Source organism: Lissotriton vulgaris, unplaced genomic scaffold (genome assembly GCF_964263255.1).
Source record: "Lissotriton vulgaris unplaced genomic scaffold, aLisVul1.2 SCAFFOLD_520, whole genome shotgun sequence".
Lineage (NCBI taxonomy): Eukaryota > Metazoa > Chordata > Amphibia > Caudata > Salamandridae > Lissotriton > Lissotriton vulgaris.
In genome coordinates, this window is record NW_028255828.1 from 617,523 (window position 1) to 639,569 (window position 22,047).

At 43.2% G+C, this 22,047-nt stretch overlaps 1 protein-coding gene across 2 annotated transcripts in view; it reads right to left on the reverse strand.

Annotated features, from left to right (window-relative positions):
• The window catches only part of LOC147658876 (uncharacterized), a 152,853-nt gene that overhangs the window by 45,056 nt on the left and 85,750 nt on the right, over positions 1-22,047 (reverse strand). The window contains exon 1 of one of the 2 annotated variants that reach the window (XM_086952068.1): positions 19,207-19,260. The exons of the other annotated variant lie outside the window; for it this stretch is intronic. The gene's annotated coding sequence lies outside the window, so the exon portion shown is untranslated. Of the gene's footprint in view, positions 1-19,206; positions 19,261-22,047 lie in introns of those variants that run through there. 2 annotated transcript variants of the gene reach the window in all.

Below are 22,047 nucleotides of genomic sequence, written 5' to 3' on the forward strand. Positions count from 1 at the left end.
CTTTACAATGACACAAAAGGTGGACTAAGTTTCAACCACCGTATTCAAAAAGTGCTATCAAAAGGGTACATGGAAACAAACAAAGGACTATAACATTAATGTATAGCCCCACTCTGTCTTAAATACAACCCAAAGTGGGTGAATAAACTGAAGTATATACATATATGTGCAAATACGCAAATAAATAAACATGTACAAAAACTTCATAAATATATACATATAAATATATAAATATGTAGATCATAAAAACCAGATGTAAATTTCATGATTATTGGAGGACTTTGTTTCCTGACCCTTTTAAAAAGAACATTTAGAAAATATATCCCAAGTGGGAATTTCCAATAAAGTGTCAAGTGCTATATGTAAACAGAATCCTATGTAAACATACACAATTCATATCATTAGATTCCCATAATGCAACAAGGAGCAGCCATCATCGCAAAAGTGCAAATAAAGAATATCCAAAGTGTTAAGTGCAAATAAATTATATCAAAATGTTTAAAAAGGGAAGAGCCCCTCCCTTTTAGGTTCATTAGACTGACAGATGTTAACACACAGCTCTAACCGGAAATGCAAAACAATTCTATTGACTTATTATCCTTCCTTCTAATTTTCCAAACAGTGCTATGCAATTACTAAACAGTATATTCAATTATAAGTCGGGTACAGCCACAGATCATATGAACTATAGACAGGTGTATAAGTCCTCACTGGCGTTAAGACCTCCAGGAGTGCGACTATTAAGTTCTAAAATGTACCGAGTCTCAAGGACCCTGAGTAGCCCATCCCTATTCCCACCTCTTTTGAGGGGTGGCACACAGTCTATAACAAAATAGGTGAGGTGCTTGGGATCACTCCCATTCACCGCCTGAAAATGACGTGCCACCGGTAGGATTGTTCGTTATTAGAGATTGCCCTCAAGTGCTGCAGTATTCTCCTGTGAACCGGAAGCCGGGTACTCCCTACATGCCTAAGTTCACAGGGGCACTGCAGCACGTAAACGGCAAACTCCGTTATGCAGGATAACTGTTTAGTTATTAATACAGGTTCTTCCTTGAAAGGAATGCTATAGCGTGTTTTATTGCATCCATTCTTGCAGGCCTTACAACTGGAACATTTCAAAAAAACTTTTTTCAAATTCATGAAGGTTTTTGATATTGGAAGTTCCAAGTGATTCTTCACCAGCCTATCTGACATAGAGGTGGATTTCCTGAAAGAAAATTCTGGCCTTCTGCCCACTGAACCCCCAATGACGGGATCCCCCGTCACTAGGTTCCAGTTACGGCTGAAAATCCGCCTGATCTCATTATGTTGTTGGTTATATGTAACCACTACCCTAGAGCTTTCTTTGGAAGTTTCATTTAAGACAGCATCACATTTTGGTTTGGGCGCCAGAACCTGTGCCCTTGTCATGTTATTGGCACGCTCCATGGCCCTGGTGATAGTTCTTACTGAATATCCACGTGCCAGGAAACGCAATCTGCTTTCATCCATAGCTCTTAAGCATTCTCTGTCATCACTGCAAATTCTTTTAATACGAAGCATCTCCCCGAAGGGGATGCTTTGTATCAAGTGATGCGGGTGTTGGCTTGCCGCGTGCAGGATGGTGTTACCTGCAGTTGGCTTCCTATATAACCGTGTGGCTAGATTACCTTCATGTATATAGACCTCTATGTCAAGGAAACAAAGCTGCGTTTTACTCATGGTGGAAGTAAATTCCAAATTCAGATCATTGCAATTCAATTTCTCTACAGATTCCTGGGCTTCAAGCATAGTACCCTGCCAGATAAAGAAGAGGTCGTCTATATAGCTAAGATGTGTATGTGTATGTGTATGTGTATATATATATATATATATATATATATTGTTCCGGCGAAGAAGGAACTCAGACCACCACAGCAGATCAGGCAAGATGTGTTTTTATTCGCGTTACTTCCGCAGCCTGCAACGACGCGTTTCGGGCTTCACGAGCCCTTGATCCCATTCAAAATATATATATATATATATATATATATATATATATATATATATATATATATATATATATATATATATATATATATATATATATATATATATATATATATATATATATATATATAAAACCAGTCCAAACTTTCAATCAAGAAAGGCGCTGACTCCGTGAATCATAATCCAAAGACATGTATTCACTCAGTTGCTGCTTAATTACATATATACATATATACATACACACACACACACACACACACACACAGGAAAACTAAACAGCCACTTCCCTTACAAAGAAGTACAAAGTTTGCAAGTCTGCAGCCTTTCTTATTTTTCACCTTATTCATCTTCTGCTCAATCGATAAAGTGCAGGCCCTTTATCAACGCTTTTTATTATAACAACTACCCCGGCCGAAGGCACTATGAAATTTGCACACTTGCTCCTTTTCTTGGCTGCACTTATCAATTATTCTTCAATTTCATATTTTGATTCAAACTCAAGGCCCTTTATCGAGCCTTTTTGTTGTAACTACTGTTGCAGTGATTCTGCTCCTACACACAACTGTGCATAAAGACTTACGACCTCAATGAATTACGGTGTTCCAAACCCCACCTTAGTACCCAAACCCCTAACAGACTAGTAATCAGTGACTCATTGGTTCTTCGTCCTATAGCAAAAACACCAATTATTAGTCAACCCACAACATGCGACTTAGGTTACCTAAGGTAGATAATAATAGCACTCTTTCGTTACAGTCTTACACCAGTCCAAAATAAGCACTAAATAAAGACAACTGCAACTTTGAAATGTTTATTTCTAACACCGTAATCTCATGCCCAGTACCTTAGATAATACAAGCAAACATATTATCAGAAACAAAGTTGTCAGCATTGTTACTATTCCATAAAATACAAAGGGAGAAAGCATCCTATAATGCAAAAGGGAAACAGATTTAAAATATACCTAGATTTCACCCTCCCTACTTAGCAGGTTAATTTATAACTACAGAAGATCTCATACGACTACATAGGCAGACCCATACCTATGTTACTCAGCAGTGGTGGATCACATTGAGTTCTACACAAACTGTCAAGATACGAATGTTCTCCAACTGTGTGTAATCATGCCTGCACAGTGCATTACTAAACGCGCCAGTATCAGAGATGCCACAACTGCACATCTCTTATGGATCGAACGTGTGAAGATCATTCCGAATAACACACACAGTATCCAAGATAACATTTATATTTCATGCTCTCACTATACACACTAAAGTAGCGAGGCAGTCTACAAATGTGGTATATCAAATTATTCTCATATGAAGCAAAATACTTACCCTTCTCTAAACAATATTGCAAGTGCGTGTTGTGTGCAAAGCAGAGCAGGAAAACAAAAATGGCGTTTAAGTTTCTAATAAACCCATGCTAACTTAACACGGTCCAGGCCTAAAAAGCAGAGTCAAGTTCAATTTTGCAAAAAAAATTATTCGATCTTTGATAAAAAGCAGTAACTAACTAATAAAGAATAGGAAGAAAAATCAAACAGTCTTATTCCACCAGCGTATAAGCACAGTATGTAGCAACAGCCTCCAAGAGAAAGTCATTGTTCTCATCTGAAAACATTTCAGCCATCCAATTCAATAGTGGGAATGAACATACATGTTCCTCAACGACCGGAGCCTCTATCACCATCGGAGGAAAACTCAGGTCATCTTCAATGTAACTGCATGCAAAGAAGTCATGCGCCGCTGCAAAAACATTCCAACGTCCCATTATTCCATGTATCGCTGCTAAGGCCATAATTCCGCCGCCAGAACAGAGCAAGTCATAAACCACTAAGGGGCTCATCAGCTGGTCATAATCCGCGTTGGGAGACACCGTTCTGCAGAGACACAAATCCAGGGCCCAGTCGAAATCACAGCTCAGGCAATGAAAGACAGGTTGAACGCATGTGAAAAAGGAGTATCGAAACGATAATCCATAAACTGCGCTCAATGTAGCCAGAGGCAACGCTCTGTAATAGCTAAACATTCGGTTGCGCAGCAGCAACAGTCGGGACATATTGTCGTCTTACAAGCACACCGGCAACTAATGTGAGCATTAAGGACAATCCACCAAAGATGCTGGAAAAAAATCGAATGAAAAAACACAGACAAGACACCAAATATAGTTTCTACAGAAGTCACAAGGCCACTGCTTATAACTTTAAAAAAGTAAGCTAACCCCCTACTCGAGGACGCATTAAAGATAGTCTAAATTAACTCCCTAAAATCCCAGGGCATGTCTGTATTTAATAAAGCATGCACTTCTGTGCGGGTGTTTGCTACATGAAGGACAAATGTTTCTGTAGCAGATGTAAGAGCGACCTCTTTTTGAGACAATAGCGCTCTTATATGGCTCATTTTGGTCGGAAATGACGGCCAGAGGGAAACATCCAGCTTCCCATGCAGAGGAGTCAACACAACTTTTTTATAGCAAACCACGCACTCAGTTACCGTAATCATGTAACCAATGCCTGCTAACATCGCACAACAATCTGCATAACTTCAAAGTAAATAACTTCCGTTTGCCAGTAAACTGAACGTTGTTATGATAGCAGGTGTCGGAGTGCCTTTCAAAACTCAGGCCAAATTAGCCGCATCTTGATTACAAGAGACATACAATTGTATGTGTCCACAAAGTAAGGAGTGATCTGGTGCTATTGAGCAATCCTCGCCATTCTGACAAACTTCTTTTCCCTCCCTCAAGCACCTATATATAAATGGTAATAACCAACCTTCATGGAGATAAGGGCTCCCTAAAGATCCATATCTGCCTATAGCATAGTATTTCATACAAACCTCAAACTTAAACAGTCTTAAAAAGTAACATTATGATACCGTGGATAAGCCACACAGCTGAATCGGATCTCCAATGAGTGACCACTCGTAACAAATCTCATAGCGCGCCTTGTTCTCTGATTTGACATTTAGAGAGTGATCGCACCATAGTTTGTCTGCTAATCATTCTCAGCATACGCTACGAATATGCTTTCACGTTACACGTCGCATCAAAGCTTACGTATGACGTCACGTACTGCGCCCCCGTACGCGAAAGACGAAAATGTTTTTAATTGTTTAAAAACATATATTTATGTCTTTAATGAACATACTAATAGAATACATTATGTAGGATACTTATGAAAATAGTTTTTTTAATTTGAACAATCGTATATTACTTTTAAAAGCAATTACACAAATCACGCTGGAACGTCATACGAACCCACATCGTAAGTGTACGCAAAGCCATGAGACTGCAGTGTCCCGGGGTGCCTACTCCAGGGACACTGCCGATTGCTATGGTAGGGCAGGAGGGTCCTGGCTTCCACTTTACTACAGCAAACCGCTTTCCTTTTTGAAAGAGAGAGCAAGTTAATATGCTGTCTTTTTTAAGTAGGAAAGCAGATTGCTTTTTGTTAGAGAGAGGAGCATATAAACTGGTCTCTCTGACAAAGCAATGCCGGCTTTCGAATGACGTGGGGAGCTGGCTGGGACCGTGGGGATATTGGGGTTCCCCACACGCTCCCAAACGTTTTATTTAGTCCCGGGGATGGGGTCCCTTTGTAGCTCCTTAAACATTCGTGTGGCGACGCGCTCTAGTTTACCAGAGCCTGCGGCCACTGCATTCTGGGAACGTAGGCGGGCACGGGAGTTGCCACGAGTTTAGCAGGGACATTAAATCCTCATATTCTTATCTCTGTGTCCGTGTGGTTATTAGGAGGAGATTGTTATAAGTCTGTTTTTTTTGTGTTTTTAGTTTTCTATATTTATTGTGTGTGTTGTGAACAAGTTTTTTTTTTTTAAAGCAAAAAAATTGAACTGGAACTCCAAAAATGTCCAACAGAACAAAAAAAAGGAAAAAAAAAAATAATGTCGAGGACAGCGATGCTCCTGCTTCCTGCTTTTTATCAGGTCAATAGACTGTTCCCCATAACACAAAAGTTTATTGCAATAAATTCATAGAATTTTAAGTTTAGCAAAATCAGGATCAATTTGTTGGTGTGGACTGCTTGCTGAAAATATATATATATGCTGTTTTATCTACCATCCGTATGCTGCAGTAAAGAAAATTGCTACCTAAATTGTGGTCTGTCTCTGTCTTCGCTTCGCCGGTCCGAGGGGATTGGAGGTAGCGACTGGGATCTTCTCTTCGTGTGTGTATATATATATATATATATATATATATATATATATATATATATATATATATATTACCTACTGGCGATAGCCAGTAGGTATATATAGTTAGGATTTTTTCCCTATGGGACTTCTGAAAATTCTATGTCTAATAACTTTGGCGTTTGTGGACGGAATTGGCTGAAATTTTCAGGAAAATGGCACATTTTGTTTCTGAGCAGCTCCTGAAAATTTGGGGGGGGTTCGTCAAGGGGGGGCCGAGAAAAAAGGGGGGTCCCAAAACGCATTTTTCCCATGTTAATTTCCATAGGGCGGTTGGACTCACTTTTAGCCCGAACGGCTGAATGGATTTCCACGAAACTTGGCAAAATTGTAGGGACTGTTAGCCCGATGTGCCTTTGCTAGGTCTCAATATATGTGCTTCAGTGGATTTTGAGAAATTAACGTTTAAATCAAGATATATATCTGTAACAGCGCTCTGGGCAGCGATCCGGTTAGCGAACTTTTCGCGTATCGGAACTTTGCGATGCGAAGCTGATTGGCCCTCCGGTGTCTGTCAACATTCTAAACAGTCCGGAGCGGCCGCCATCTTGTCTCTCGGTAGGATCGAGAGACAAGAGGAGGCCAAAACAAAGGGGGAAATGAAGGAAAGGGGGCAAGGTAGACCCCTTCTGACCCCCTAGGATTGATGAGGGGGATATTATTGAGCCACGCGGGGCCCCAAAAAAAAAAAAAAAAAAAATCCGATTTTTTCTCCGTAGAGACGCGTCTTGGTAAGCGAACCGGGCAGCTAACCGGGCAGCTAACCGGGAAGCTAACCGGCAGTGTAACGGGAGTCTGAGGAGTAGCTGATTGGCTGTCAACATTGTAAACAGTCCGGAGCGGCCGCCATCTTGTCTCTCGGTAGGATCGAGAGACAAGAGGAGGCCAAAACAAAGGGGGAAATGAAGGAAAGGGGGCAAGGTAGACCCCTTCTGACCCCCTAGGATTGATGAGGGGGATATTATTGAGCCACGCGGGGCCCCAAAAAAAAAGAAATCCGATTTTTTCGCCGTAGAGACGCGTCTTGGTAAGCGAACCGGGCAGCTAACCGGGCAGCTAACCGGGAAGCTAACCGGCAGTGTAACGGGAGTCTGAGGAGTAGCTGATTGGCTGTCAACATTGTAAACAGTCCGGAGCGGCCGCCATCTTGTCTCTCGGTAGGATCGAGAGACAAGAGGAGACCAAAACAAAGGGGGAAATGAAGGAAAGAGGGCAAGGTAGACCCCTTCTGACCCCATAGGATTGATGAGGGGGATATTATAAAGCCACGCGGGGCCAAAAAAAAAAAAAAAAAAAAATCCGATTTTTTCGCCGTAGAGACGCGTCTTGGTACGCGAACCGGGCAGCTAACCGGACAGCTAACCGGGAAGCTAACCGGCAGTGTAACGGGAGTCTGAGGAGTAGCTGATTGGCTGTCAACATTGTAAACAGTCCGGAGCGGCCGCCATCTTGTCTCTCGGTAGGATCGAGAGACAAGAGGTGGAAAAAAAAAGGTGTAAATGAATGAAAGGGGTAAGGCAGACCCCTCCTGAACCCCTAGGATTGATGAGGGGGCTATTAAAGTTCCCTGCGGGGCAAAAGAAAAAAAATTGCGATTTTTCGCGGTAAAGGTGCTTCCTGATACGTTAACCGGGCAGCTAACCGGCAGCGTAACGGGAGTCCGACATATTGTGTTTTTTGAACGTTTGTGATATGTGCACGTGTGGATTTTGTCTAATTAAGGTTAAAAAAATATATATATATCTTTAAGCGTGTTCTGGCACGCTTACGTTTTGGGTTTGGTTTGCGCTGCAGAGACGATACGTCACGGTTATGCGATGCATCATGAGGCGTCTCACGGGCTACGTGATACGTCACTTAATAAAGAATATATTTTACAGCTATAGATATTAGCTTTTAAAAAACCAATGAAATTCACAGAAAAAACCATAGGTTATAGACCATATATAGTTAGGAATTTGCATTTACAAAACCTTGAAAATTCACTGAAAAAACCATAGGTTATAGACCATATATAGTTAGGGATTAGCATTTAAAAAACCTTATTTTATTTGCACAAAACCATTGAAATTCCATATATAGTTAGTTGCACTAACTATATATCGCGGACCCGCAATCCACTGCTAATGATGTCACATATTACATCATTCATGACATGGTCAGTGACATCACTGATGACATCACTGATGACATCTCAAATGACATCACTGATGACATCACTGATGACATCTCAAATGACATCACTGATGACATCACTGACATCTCATTTGACATTACTGATTACATCACTGATGATATCATTTATGTGATAATACATCTTCAGACTCTAATATAACCTTAGATACACTCAGTGTAAACAGGCACTCACAGACTGTCACACATCCATGGAGTTACTCACACACCTAGTCAGTCATGCAAAGAATCAATCACATCTCCATTTCCTCAACTATACAGTTATACACACCTTACTTATTCAAACATATAGTAACACATATTTACTCTCTTATACAATCCTTGATACAAGTTCACAATGATTCATACAGCCATTCACACATTCACTGGCTCTTATGTTCAGTTATTTATATATGTCAACTCTCACATGGAATGTGTTTTACATATGTACTTACTTTGACCTGTAGCACTGAGATATCCATTCACTCACCAATATACTCATGCACACAGTCAACTGTCCATACAGCTGTTTCTACATGCACTTTTGAACCCATACACCTAGGGAATCAACTGCTCACACATCTATGCACAGAGTTATACACCTCCCAGCCACCCACACACATACTCAGTCTCCCATACAAATACTTGGGCAACCATTCAATAACCCATATAGTTACTGATATAGCTACTGATTTAAACATGCAGCAGTTTACAGAACAACATAAATAATGATTGCCAAATTAAGACACTTTAATCACTAACCCATACACTCAGTGAGACACATTTAATCATTCTCTCATACAGTCAGTCATGCACCTACTAAATCCTTCATCCAGACACTTATACATCCACTCATTCTTCAATATGTAAGACATATTCTAACTTTACAGAAACATACAGTCACTGGGTGTTGTCATCAGTGATGTCATCAGTGATGTCATTTGAGATGTCATCAGTGATGTCATCAGTGATGTCACTGACCATGTCATGAATGATGTAATATGTGACATCATTAGCAGTGGATTGCGGGTCCGCGATATATAGTTAGTGCAACTAACTATATATGGAATTTCAATGGTTTTGTGCAAATAAAATAAGGTTTTTTAAATGCTAATCCCTAACTATATATGGTCTATAACCTATGGTTTTTTCAGTGAATTTTCAAGGTTTTGTAAATGCAAATTCCTAACTATATATGGTCTATAACCTATGGTTTTTTCTGTGAATATATATATATATATATTTTTTTTTTTTTGGACCTTGAAATTTTCGTGCATAATAACACCCTTCACACACGCCTGTATAGGAAACCGACAGCGGGCAATGCGGTCCTGCATGCCAAGTCTTACCATCCGAAAAGCTTGGTTAAAAATGTACCTTACAGTGAATTTTTACGCCTGAAGAGAAATTGCTCTCTGGAGAAAGATTACAAAGTAGCAGAGAGGGAGGCGAATACCAGATTTGAGCGAAGGGGTTACAACACCACTACCCTAAAACAAGCCAGTGTGAAAGCCTCAGGAACTAACAGGGGACCTCCTGGTTCCTAAAACTAAAATGGAGGCTCCCGAAGAAGTACGTATGATCACTGAATTCAGTACCAAATCGGGGGACATAGTCAATATTTTCCAAAAACACTGGCATATACTCGCTGCAGACAAAGTCCTGAAAAAAGATCTGCCAAAGAGACCGCTGATAACCTATAGGAGATGTCCCTCTCTGGCAGATCATTTGGTCCATAGCCATTTTAAATCTCAGGCTAAATCCATCAAATTATCACAGTCAGTGGGGTTCTTCCCGTGTCTTAAATGTAAGGCATGTAAATTCAGCTGCAAAACAACAGAATACCCAAATCGCACAGGTGACAATAAACCGAATATTAAGATCAAACAGTTGTTTAACTGTAACTCGGAGTATACAGTATATTGTCTCACCTGTCCATGTAAGCTGCGATACATCGGCAGCACAATAAAACCGGTGAAACTTAAGAGTTCTCGAACATATGCGGGCTATTACCAATAATGACAAATCTTATCCAGTAGCCCGCCACTTTGCACAGGAACATCAGAGCAAGTGGGAGAAACTGAGTTTTTACTGTATAGATCAGGCCCCCAAATTGGAACGTGGAGGAGACAGAGACAAGTCTCTTAGGATTTTAGAATCCAAGCACATCATTGGCCTCAAAACCATTACCCCTTGGGGATTGAATAACAACGAAGAACTTTGGGTACACTTGTAAATAGCTGTAATATTGGGTAAATATAGTGGACGAAAAAAACTGAACAAAAGAACTTTGCCACTTTCCCAATCAGTATGTCTTCGATTTTCATGCCTTTTTTATGTCTTGCACTACGTTAAGTTTGCCCATTCAGGGCTAATTAATGAACTCAAAACAATGAACGAAAATTGAGCTAATGTAAATGCTTCATTTCTGTTTATTATAAATTTCACTGTGAATATGTATATGATACATAAAATGAATAACAACGTTAATTGTTTTTAAATGAGCACTAAGCACTTTCACGTTACCACCTTGGATAAGTCATGGTATATGTGGTATTTGCACGTTACAATATGGCGCCCACCACATTTTGAGAAAAATTGTCCTTTTTCTATTTTGATTGTAAATGCAATTGACCAATGACTTTAAATGGTGGTTTTTGATTCTGTCACCAACGTTGCACTGACGAAGCCTGCAAAGGCGAAACGCGTCTGCGAGGGGTGAAGGGGGGTTCTGGTAATTAAATTTTGGAAAACGGATACCAGTGTGCCGGCCTTTCTTTTTTCTGATACCGCATGGAGGCAGAAAACGTGTAGCTATATATATATATATATATATATATATTTTTTTTTTTTTATACACAAAACCGACCTCAAATATTATGTGATCACAGCGGTACCTAATCCTCATAGAGGTGGAAATAGGGAACGGTCTGTGCGCCAATTGGAGTCCCGCATGATCCTGGAACTTGATAGTAGATTCCCTAAAGGATTAAACAACACAGAGGATCTGCACAACTTCTTGTAACATGCATATGAAACATACAAGAAGTTCATGTATGATTTTTAAACCCGCATCCTCTTTTGCTCCAAGCACTTAAAAAATTTAAATGATAATTAGGTGAAGAATCTCTATATACATGAATGAATTAATTCAGATATGATGGGATCTTATATTTGTTCTCAGCTGCTAAATTTAATCTACTGTTTTTAAACCCACAGTCAAGTCATCTGATTCAGTTTTTGTAGTATTTTCACTTTATTAGATAGGTAAGGCGTCTGGCTTACCTTTTAGCACACAGCACTTTATATAGGTAATGCACCTTTGCACTTTATAGACAATAGGATCTGAGGTTCTAATCCATTTCTCAATCAGACATTCCCAACACATCTTTGCTGATATTGGTTTACATCTGTGGTAAAACCAGGATGCAATTATGGGGCTAAGTTAAAAAAATAAATTTAAAAAAAGCATTGGCATAGCCAATAGGTCTCGCTTTTGGGATCTTATAAGTATTTAGTTATGCAGCACAATATCTTTGGTGCAACAACATCAACTGCTGCATGGCTAAACACGTATAAGGTCCCAGAGGCGAGACCTATTGGCTATGCCAATGCTTGTGACTATTGTGTCAGTGCAGAATAAGTCAAATGCGCTCAACGACCTCACTACCGGATGTCTAGGTGGTTGAAAAACAGCATCCAGGTGTACCCTGCAGTGTTCTGCAAAACACACAAACTTGTATCAGCAGAAGCTGCCTGACGAGTCATGCTGGGAGCTTGTGATCCGCAGACCCACTGCCTGTCTCCTGTTCTGACAGCATCCAGAGGTGGCCAGGTTGACGGACACAAGGCCTCCTCTGGGGCCTGACAGCACGGCCGAGCATGCCTGATCGCCCACGCACACACACAGGCAGTACTTGTGTGCACTGACGGCCAAGCGTGATCACGTTACTGTCAGGACATCCTCTCCTGCGTGGGAGTAAATGGTTAACATTGTACGGTGCAGACAGTGGGCAATTGTTCTCCAGCCCTTGGAGTTCGGAAGATAGGATTTCTCAAAATTTTAAATAGTCCACACGAACAACTAGGATGTCAGTAATGAGAGGGTATGTCTGGTAGAAACTGTCTCCATCCTCAGCAGGACTGGAGTAGAGGGAGGCAGGACCCCCCCAACAGATGCCCCCGCCCCAGTGACTGCCTTATGCCCCTCCAGGCATGGGTGGGGTCAGCAGGGCGAGATCCTGACCCCTCAAAGTGCACCCACTAGGGCAGGAAGGAGAAATGTGTTAAGAAGCAGAAACCGTTGGGACGAGGAGCCTCAAATTAGATCAATAATGCACTTTTTATCGATTTACATTAGGAGTAAAGATGAGAATAAGAAAGATGGGGAGGGAGCGAGGGAAAGTGGATTCAGAGAAGGAAGAGGGGGCAATGGGACAGGAGAGGAGCAAGGGTAGAGAAGAGAAGCCAGGGGATGAGAGATGGAAATAAGGGGAGTGAGGATTGAGTGTGGGGGAGAAGGGACACACACACACACACACAGAGAGTGGAACCGAGGGGAGCAGAAACATGGAGCAGCCGGAAAGACCCAGAAACAAAGAGTAGAAGGAGAGACACGAAAAACAATCGGACAACTGGAAAAGAGTCAGCGATAGAGAGCAAGAAACAGAAGGAAAGTAAGAGGAAGAAAGAGTGACAAGGGAGGGGAAGAGACAGAGAGACAGAAGAGAGAGAGAGACAGGGGGAGAGAGAGACAGGGGGAGAGAGAGACAGGGGGAGAGAGAGACAGGGGGAGAGAGAGAGAGAGACAGGGGGAGAGAGAGAGAGAGACAGGGGGGGGAGAGAGTGACAAGGGAGGGACCACAGAAAAGTCAGAGTGATAGCTAGGGAGAGAGAGGGAATGAGTGACAAGGGACAGACCTTAGGAGGGGGCGTGAGGAGAGAGGGGGAAATGGTGAAAGAGGGAGGGTCTACAGAAGAAGAGAGGACCACGAGGCGGGGGGAGGAGTCTGGGTGGAGGGGGTTGTAAAGAGGCAGCAAAATTAAGAAATCGAGTGAAAGCAGAAATATTGAGAATAAACAAGAGAGTATACGCGTTGAGGGCGGGGCGAGAGGGATGAGAGAAAGACGCATAGACAGTGCAATGAGATGGGGAAACGCTGCCTGTAAAGCTCCAGCAGAATGTGTAAATAGATGAATAAGGCAGAACCACACTAAAGTGAATGAATCGAGATAATTTGTAAACAAGCCCAGATTTGAAAGTGGTGCGGGCGCCAGCACCCGCAGCAACAAAAGTGAAAGCACATATGTTTCAAATTAACGCAGACACGGCGGAGAAAGTGCGGAGGAGAGTTGAGAGAGAGCACTGAAACCTGCCCACCGAAAGTAAAATGAAGCTGACGAGGTGGGAGTGGGAGAAGGGAGGTGGTAGGAGGGGAGGGGATTCACGCACTGTAAGGCTTAATGAGTCATTACAGAAAGCCGGATGGCAGCTGTGCAAGTCCACACGCGCGTAACCGCACGATGGATGCCGGCAAAAGCCTTTGGTAGCACTTTGAAAACCCAGTTACTAAACGTCTCGCCAGAGAAGCTCATGCGCTGGCTCAGACGAGACTTAAAAATACAGCATTTAAGCAGTAATAAGAGGTGCACTCTACACCACAGTACCCATCCCTACATTCAGCAGCCCTACTTGGTCTTTCTAAAAGAACTAATTTGCGTGGTTTTATCTGCACAGTCCACACAGTAGAGTATGAGGAAGCATTTATGCAGCAATAATTACGTTTTTACATTGAATATTTAAATTTTAATACTTAAGGGGTAATTATGTACTAATCAATGCATTTTTAATATTTAAAACCGTCGTATATATTTGAATGGTTTATTGTATTCAAATTGATTTTGTTTTTAAATGCATTCTCTAAATTTACTATGACAATGTGCAATAAGATTGCATCCGTCATGATGCAATCTATACACCCGTTTTACCTGAAAAGACAATTTATCTAATATAACAACAATTTTTAATATCATCAATGTCTGAACAGAGTGAACTATCGGATCAGAAAACATACTATGTAAAAGTGTACAACACAGTATGCTGTTTGTTTTCATTATTCACGTGACAGAGGGGAAATGACACAATGGAGGATAAAAACTGTAGGCGAACTGCGTTTCCACATGTGAACAAGGGCACACTGTTGCCCGAAACACGTCATACGGCTTAGTTGAAATAAAGAACTGTTTCTGCCACGCTATTTCGGTGTCCGTGACTTTCTCGTCGTCGTCTGGAAGTGGGGAGAGCCAACACGTTGTTCGAGATATAGATATATATATATATACATACATATACATATAAGCCATTGCTTGCTTCAAGCCGTTCTGAGAATCCGGGAGGATTAATACTGGCGTCACCCCCCGATCAACTGAATAACAGCAGTGGTATACCCAGCAGCCATGAAGCCGCGGTCAGGTAGGCAACTACACGTCCGTAAGAAGGCTTGTCTGATAGCGTGCCGAGTACAAAGGGTGGATTCAGAAAAGGGGGTGGTGATGAACAGAGTGTCTGAATTAAGCAGACCACTCTTACCCAGTCCAAAGATCAGGGCTTGATCCATCACCGTTATTTATCTCACTGCACCATCCCAGCTCAGAACCTGGCTATATGCAAATCAGTCTGTCCCTGGCCCAGTGCATCATGGGAACAGGGCAGACTAAACTACCAAGCCAATTCTTCACCAGAAAGGAGACAAGCTACCGGGGACCGGTTTCTGGCATTTCAGCCGTCTTCGGCCCGACTTGCTTGAATCCTGATGGTGCAGTGAGAAAGGGACTCATGTCTGAGTATACCCTGCCACACCTATAGTGGCCAAAAACGATTCAGAAAAGGGGGTGGTGATGAACAGAGTGTCTGAATTAAGCAGACCACTCTTACCCAGTCCAAAGATCAGGGCTTGATCCATCACCGTTATTTATCTCACTGCACCATCCCAGCTCAGAACCTGGCTATATGCAAATCAGTCTGTCCCTGGCCCAGTGCATCATGGGAACAGGGCAGACTAAACTACCAAGCCAATTCTTCACCAGAAAGGAGACAAGCTACCGGGGACCGGTTTCTGTCATTTCAGCCGTCTTCGGCCCGACTTGCTTGAATCCTGATGGTGCAGTGAGAAAGGGACTCATGTCTGAGTATACCCTGCCACACCTATAGTGGCCAAAAACGATTCAGAAAAGGGGGTGGTGATGAACAGAGTGTCTGAATTAAGCAGACCACTCTTACCCAGTCCAAAGATCAGGGCTTGATCCATCACCGTTATTTATCTCACTGCACCATCCCAGCTCAGAACCTGGCTATATGCAAATCAGTCTGTCCCTGGCCCAGTGCATCATGGGAACAGGGCAGACTAAACTACCAAGCCAATTCTTCACCAGAAAGGAGACAAGCTACCGGGGACCGGTTTCTGGCATTTCAGCCGTCTTCGGCCCGACTTGCTTGAATCCTGATGGTGCAGTGAGAAAGGGACTCATGTCTGAGTATACCCCGCCACACCTATAGTGGCCAAAAACGATTCAGAAAAGGGGGTGGTGATGAACAGAGTGTCTGAATTAAGCAGACCACTCTTACCCAGTCCAAAGATCAGGGCTTGATCCATCACCGTTATTTATCTCACTGCACCATCCCAGCTCAGAACCTGGCTATATGCAAATCAGTCTGTCCCTGGCCCAGTGCATCATGGGAACAGGGCAGACTAAACTACCAAGCCAATTCTTCACCAGAAAGGAGACAAGCTACCGGGGACCGGTTTCTGGCATTTCAGCCGTCTTCGGCCCGACTTGCTTGAATCCTGATGGTGCAGTGAGAAAGGGACTCATGTCTGAGTATACCCTGCCACACCTATAGTGGCCAAAAACGAGTCAGAAAAGGGGGTGGTGATGAACAGAGTGTCTGAATTAAGCAGACCACTCTTACCCAGTCCAAAGATCAGGGCTTGATCCATCACCGTTATTTATCTCACTGCACCATCCCAGCTCAGAACCTGGCTATATGCAAATCAGTCTGTCCCTGGCCCAGTGCATCATGGGAACAGGGCAGACTAAACTACCAAGCCAATTCTTCACCAGAAAGGAGACAAGCTACCGGGGACCGGTTTCTGGCATAAATATTTTTGTCCACCCTAAGCGTGGAAGGGTATTCTCAGATGTGAGACCCTTGCTCATTGCACCATCAGGATTCAAGCAAACCGGGCCGAAGACGGCTGTAATGCCAGAAACCGGTCCCCGGGAGCTTGTTTCCTTCCCAGTGTAAGAATTGGCTTTTGTAGTTTGGTTTGCCCTGTTCCCATCATGCACTGGGACAGGAACAGACTAATTTGCATACAGCCAGGTTCTGAAACTGGGATGGTGCAGTGAGCTAAAAAACGGTGTTGGATCTAGCCCTGATCTCTTGACTGGGTGAGAGCTTTCTGCTTAATTCAGAGACTCTGTCCCTCACCACCCCTTGTTGTAAATATTTTTGTCCACCCTAAGCGTGGAAGGGTATTCTCAGATGTGAGACCCTTGCTCATTGCACCATCAGGATTCAAGCAAACCGGGCCGAAGACGGCTGTAATGCCAGAAACCGGTCCCCGGGAGCTTGTTTCCTTCCCAGTGTAAGAATTGGCTTTTGTAGTTTGGTTTGCCCTGTTCCCATCATGCACTGGGACAGGAACAGACTAATTTGCATACAGCCAGGTTCTGAAACTGGGATGGTGCAGTGAGCTAAAAAACGGTGTTGGATCTAGCCCTGATCTCTTGACTGGGTGAGAGCTTTCTGCTTAATTCAGAGACTCTGTCCCTCACCACCCCTTGTTGTAAATATTTCTGTCCACCCTAAGCGTGGAAGGGTATTCTCAGATGTGAGACCCTTGCTCATTGCACCATCAGGATTCAAGCAAACCGGGCCGAAGACGGCTGTAATGCCAGAAACCGGTCCCCGGGAGCTTGTTTCCTTCCCAGTGTAAGAATTGGCTTTTGTAGTTTGGTTTGCCCTGTTCCCATCATGCACTGGGACAGGAACAGACTAATTTGCATACAGCCAGGTTCTGAAACTGGGATGGTGCAGTGAGCTAAAAAACGGTGTTGGATCTAGCCCTGATCTCTTGACTGGGTGAGAGCTTTCTGCTTAATTCAGAGACTCTGTCCCTCACCACCCCTTGTTGTAAATATTTTTGTCCACCCTAAGCGTGGAAGGGTATTCTCAGATGTGAGACCCTTGCTCATTGCACCATCAGGATTCAAGCAAACCGGGCCGAAGACGGCTGTAATGCCAGAAACCGGTCCCCGGGAGCTTGTTTCCTTCCCAGTGTAAGAATTGGCTTTTGTAGTTTGGTTTGCCCTGTTCCCATCATGCACTGGGACAGGAACAGACTAATTTGCATACAGCCAGGTTCTGAAACTGGGATGGTGCAGTGAGCTAAAAAACGGTGTTGGATCTAGCTCTGATCTCTTGACTGGGTGAGAGCTTTCTGCTTAATTCAGAGACTCTGTCCCTCACCACCCCTTGTTGTAAATATTTTTGTCCACCCTAAGCGTGGAAGGGTATTCTCAGATGTGAGACCCTTGCTCATTGCACCATCAGGATTCAAGCAAACCGGGCCGAAGACGGCTGTAATGCCAGAAACCGGTCCCCGGGAGCTTGTTTCCTTCCCAGTGTAAGAATTGGCTTTTGTAGTTTGGTTTGCCCTGTTCCCATCATGCACTGGGACAGGAACAGACTAATTTGCATACAGCCAGGTTCTGAAACTGGGATGGTGCAGTGAGCTAAAAAACGGTGTTGGATCTAGCCCTGATCTCTTGACTGGGTGAGAGCTTTCTGCTTAATTCAGAGACTCTGTCCCTCACCACCCCTTGTTGTAAATATGAGTACAAAGGGTGGAGCCGGTGTCTACTCAATAGAGGTCAGTGCGGGGTAGTGCTTTTGATGTAAGTGTGGGGCAGGCAATCGCAAGTGTCTCACAGGCTACATCAAACAATCAATAAAATTCAAAATATGCTCTATTAGACCATGACAGCCGCGCGCTCCGTCGACGAGAAGCGGCGGCAGACGAGATGTTCGAAGACACCAAACGGCCAACATTGGACTCTATATCCCATATGCACCAGAGGGGCTCGCAATACAAGTTCCTCCTGTCTGTTCCTCCTCATTTTTTCCACGTGAACTGAGGCCCGAGAGCGGCTCCGAGGAAGGAGGAGAAACAGCACCAACAGCAGAGCAGAGACCTGGAAGTGAGCTGGCTACTGAAAATGACTCCCACGCGAGGTACCAAGGACGGATGACAAAGCTGTAAGTTTCATCGATCACCACTCTCAACACCACCCAGAAAGGCGTGTCTTCTAGTTCTATCAAAGTGAATGGACCTTATCTGAGCCGATTCACAAGGCCACAGTGCAGCATCTTTCCTTGACAGCAGACTTTTTCACAGACTTCCCATCTGCCTGAAGAGTGAGTGAGGTACAAGCTTTGTTGTCGACAGAGCTTTGCACTGTTGTTTGTTCTTTAGCAGGGCAGTGATGAGAACACACCCTGGCTTCACTGATAAACCACTGGCTTCAGCAGAGATGTGTTTAGGACATTCGTTTTTGTGGATGGGGAGACTGAGTGATTTGCCCAGAATCACAGGACCCTGAGCCTACATTTCCCCGGCTCTAAGATCGGCAGCTCTGGCCGTTACACCACATCCCCCGCTCTGCCCCCACCCTGGGGCTGCGGTGTGTTTCCGGAAGTGCCACAGTTAGTGCAAAAACAAACTGAAAACGCTTTCAACTCAGCAGGACAGCACTGAGAGTCTCTGCACACACCATCACTCACTTGTGGTTTCCTGCCCCTCATTCCTCCGGTCTTTTCTTCATTTTTTTTTCGCGTGAACCGAGACCCGAGAGCGGCTCCGATGAAGGAGGAGGAACAGCACCGACAGAAGAGCAGGATGAGACGGAGCCAATGCGCAGGCGCAGAAAAGGGATATTATAAGTGCGCATGCTCGAAGAACTAAACACTATCTTCCACGTATGCTCAGAGGGATCTGGTGTTCTGCGCATGCTCAGACAGAGTGATGTTCTGTATTACAGCTCCAGCAGGGGGCGGCTCCTACTGGACATTTTATGCTTTTTTGCAGTATTTAAGGACTCAAAGTTATCAGAGTGATTTATATGAACCCCAGTTACACTACAGACGGACACGTTCATTTTTAGGCAGGGAGAGATTGAGTGATTTGCCCAGAATCACTGGATATTTTTGAGCTGAGACTCCAATCCTGTTCATCAGCTTTTTGGTCGGCCAGTCTAGTCGTTAGGCTACATCCTCAGTCCTAACTCGGTTTGTTGGTGGTTCTGTAAGTGCTACAGTTTGTGTAAAACCCCTGAAAGCCATTTAAACTCGGACGTTTTGCTCTTGTTTCCTCAAAAGTATTTTAGAACTGACTTGCATTGGAATTTTTTAGGCAAGTTTATATTAGTTGCATTGAATTTATATTAAAAATGTACGGATTTAAATTACATTTTTATACCTGCTAACCAGTGGCGGGTGGTGACTTTTGAAATTGGTGAGGTGTAATGAGCGAGCATGACTGGAATAGATGGTCATGGGAGCCCCTCACTGAACAAAATTTGAAACAGAGGACAAAATGGTACATTTTACTGCAAATTTTAATAATAACACATTTGCTTTGCGGCATTTTGTTGTGCTGGTGACATCTACTGTTTTATTCATGCTGCTGTCTTGTGCTGCTTTATTTAAATGTGATTTTTATTTTGTTGTATTGTAGTTTTTGCGCTGTGTTCTGTTTTGACTGTCGTTGTGATGTGCGATGTCATGTTTTAATGGTGGTGTTATGTTGTTTTGTGTATGTTACTGTGTTATATTTTGTGGCTTACTATAGATAGGTCAACAAACGCTGCTATATTTGCAGCCTAAAGCAGCACATTCCTTCAAAGTTCCAGTCATAAACAACTATTTACCAGTTTCTAAGGTAGTAAAATAGTGCTGCTGCAGCTTATCAACCACTTAAGGCACTAGTCGGCCCTAAAGTGGTAAAATGGATTTGCCTTATTTGCCACATAATCAGTCATTTGATGCAAAATTTGCAGATTTCAACAAAAAAAAATATTTGTAGCTCAAAAGTTACAGAAAACACAGCAACATGTGTTGCTGCGCAGTGGAAAATTTGACTTGTCAACTTTCTTCATGTGAGTGTGAAACTGATACTAAAGTGGTGAAACCCTTGCCCACAGAGCGCCAACACGTAAAAATGACATAATAATGAAGCAAGACTTTCACTAAATTATGCTGCAAAATATGCCTCACAGGCCACATAATTTAGCCAACCCTACCGCATAATTTGGGTCTACATTGCAACACAATTCCAGTGACCCTGCAAATACTCAATAAAATAACTCAACTCCATTGCCTCGCAATAATTGGCAATCAGTGTGCCTACAGCTGTAAATTAAGTCAATATTAGTTACCCTGCTAGGAAACAATGGAACCTACTTGTAAAGAAAGCTCCTTAACTCCCTCCCTCCAACCGGCCCGTTTGTGAGGTTTGCAGCCACAAAGATATGTATTAGCATATATTAAATGTGTTCTGCTCTAAGTGTGCCCTAGCACCTTGTTTCAGTGGCGGCTTGAACGAAATTGTGCTGCGAGTCATCTTTTTTTAATGCAAGATTGGTGTGGCCGTAATCTACATGAAAAATCCCAAAAATATAAATGTGCAACTGCAGGGTCGATAGAAACAGAGGAGGATGAAGAGAGCCAGGGCTGGGTAGGTATGAAAATAAAATAAAGACTCATCTTCGGACGAAATATTTTGCGAAAAAAAGGTGCATCGCAACAAAATAGGAACACAATGTGCACACAGCAGAATATTCGAATTATTATGAATGCCTGATATCAAACAGCCAAACGGAGAGAGCGAGATTGTATTTACAGGGAACAGAGGAACGGCCTCCTTGAGACTGAGTTCACTCTCAGCGCCCGGCCCAAGAATATCCTGTGATTCTGGGCAAATCACTAAGCCTCCTGTTGCCTTAAAAAACATGACCTTAAGTAATGTAGCAGGCGCTCCTGTAATGCGCGCCCTTAGACCCCAGTTTTGCCAGTCACTGCCCAGGATCTGATTCGGAGAGTGCGAGGTTCGCTGTCCACTTTGCTCGCTGCATGATTCTGTTTCACGGATTTGCAGCTAGATCGCTTTTTGCTCCTAGTCCTATATTTCAGTGGCAAACCAGCAATGTCCCGATTCCTGTTTTGAATTTTTGTATATTATCTCGACTGGTGGGAGGTGTGTAGTCGAATGAAAACTAGAATGTACAACGTTACGCTGGAAGCGGGATTCTTGAAATGAGAATTAGTAACTTTAGCAATTAGTATGTGTGCAGTTAGAATCTCCTTGTTGTGCGCCTGGCCTGTCACATCAGATTCCATTTTAAGTGCAAGTGGACAATAACGGGAGGCGAGGCGGCAGGAACAACACTGCGACTGGTTTAACTTTCCAGCTCTGACTGAGATGTCGCCTAGCGCTTATACGTCCGAAGAGGCAACGTGGTCCTACTAGCAGTACATTACACCACCCAGTGCTTTAAGGGCCGGTACTGTCCGGTATGAGATGGTCTGGCCAGATGCTTACGTACGTGGTTATTTCTTATAGATCAA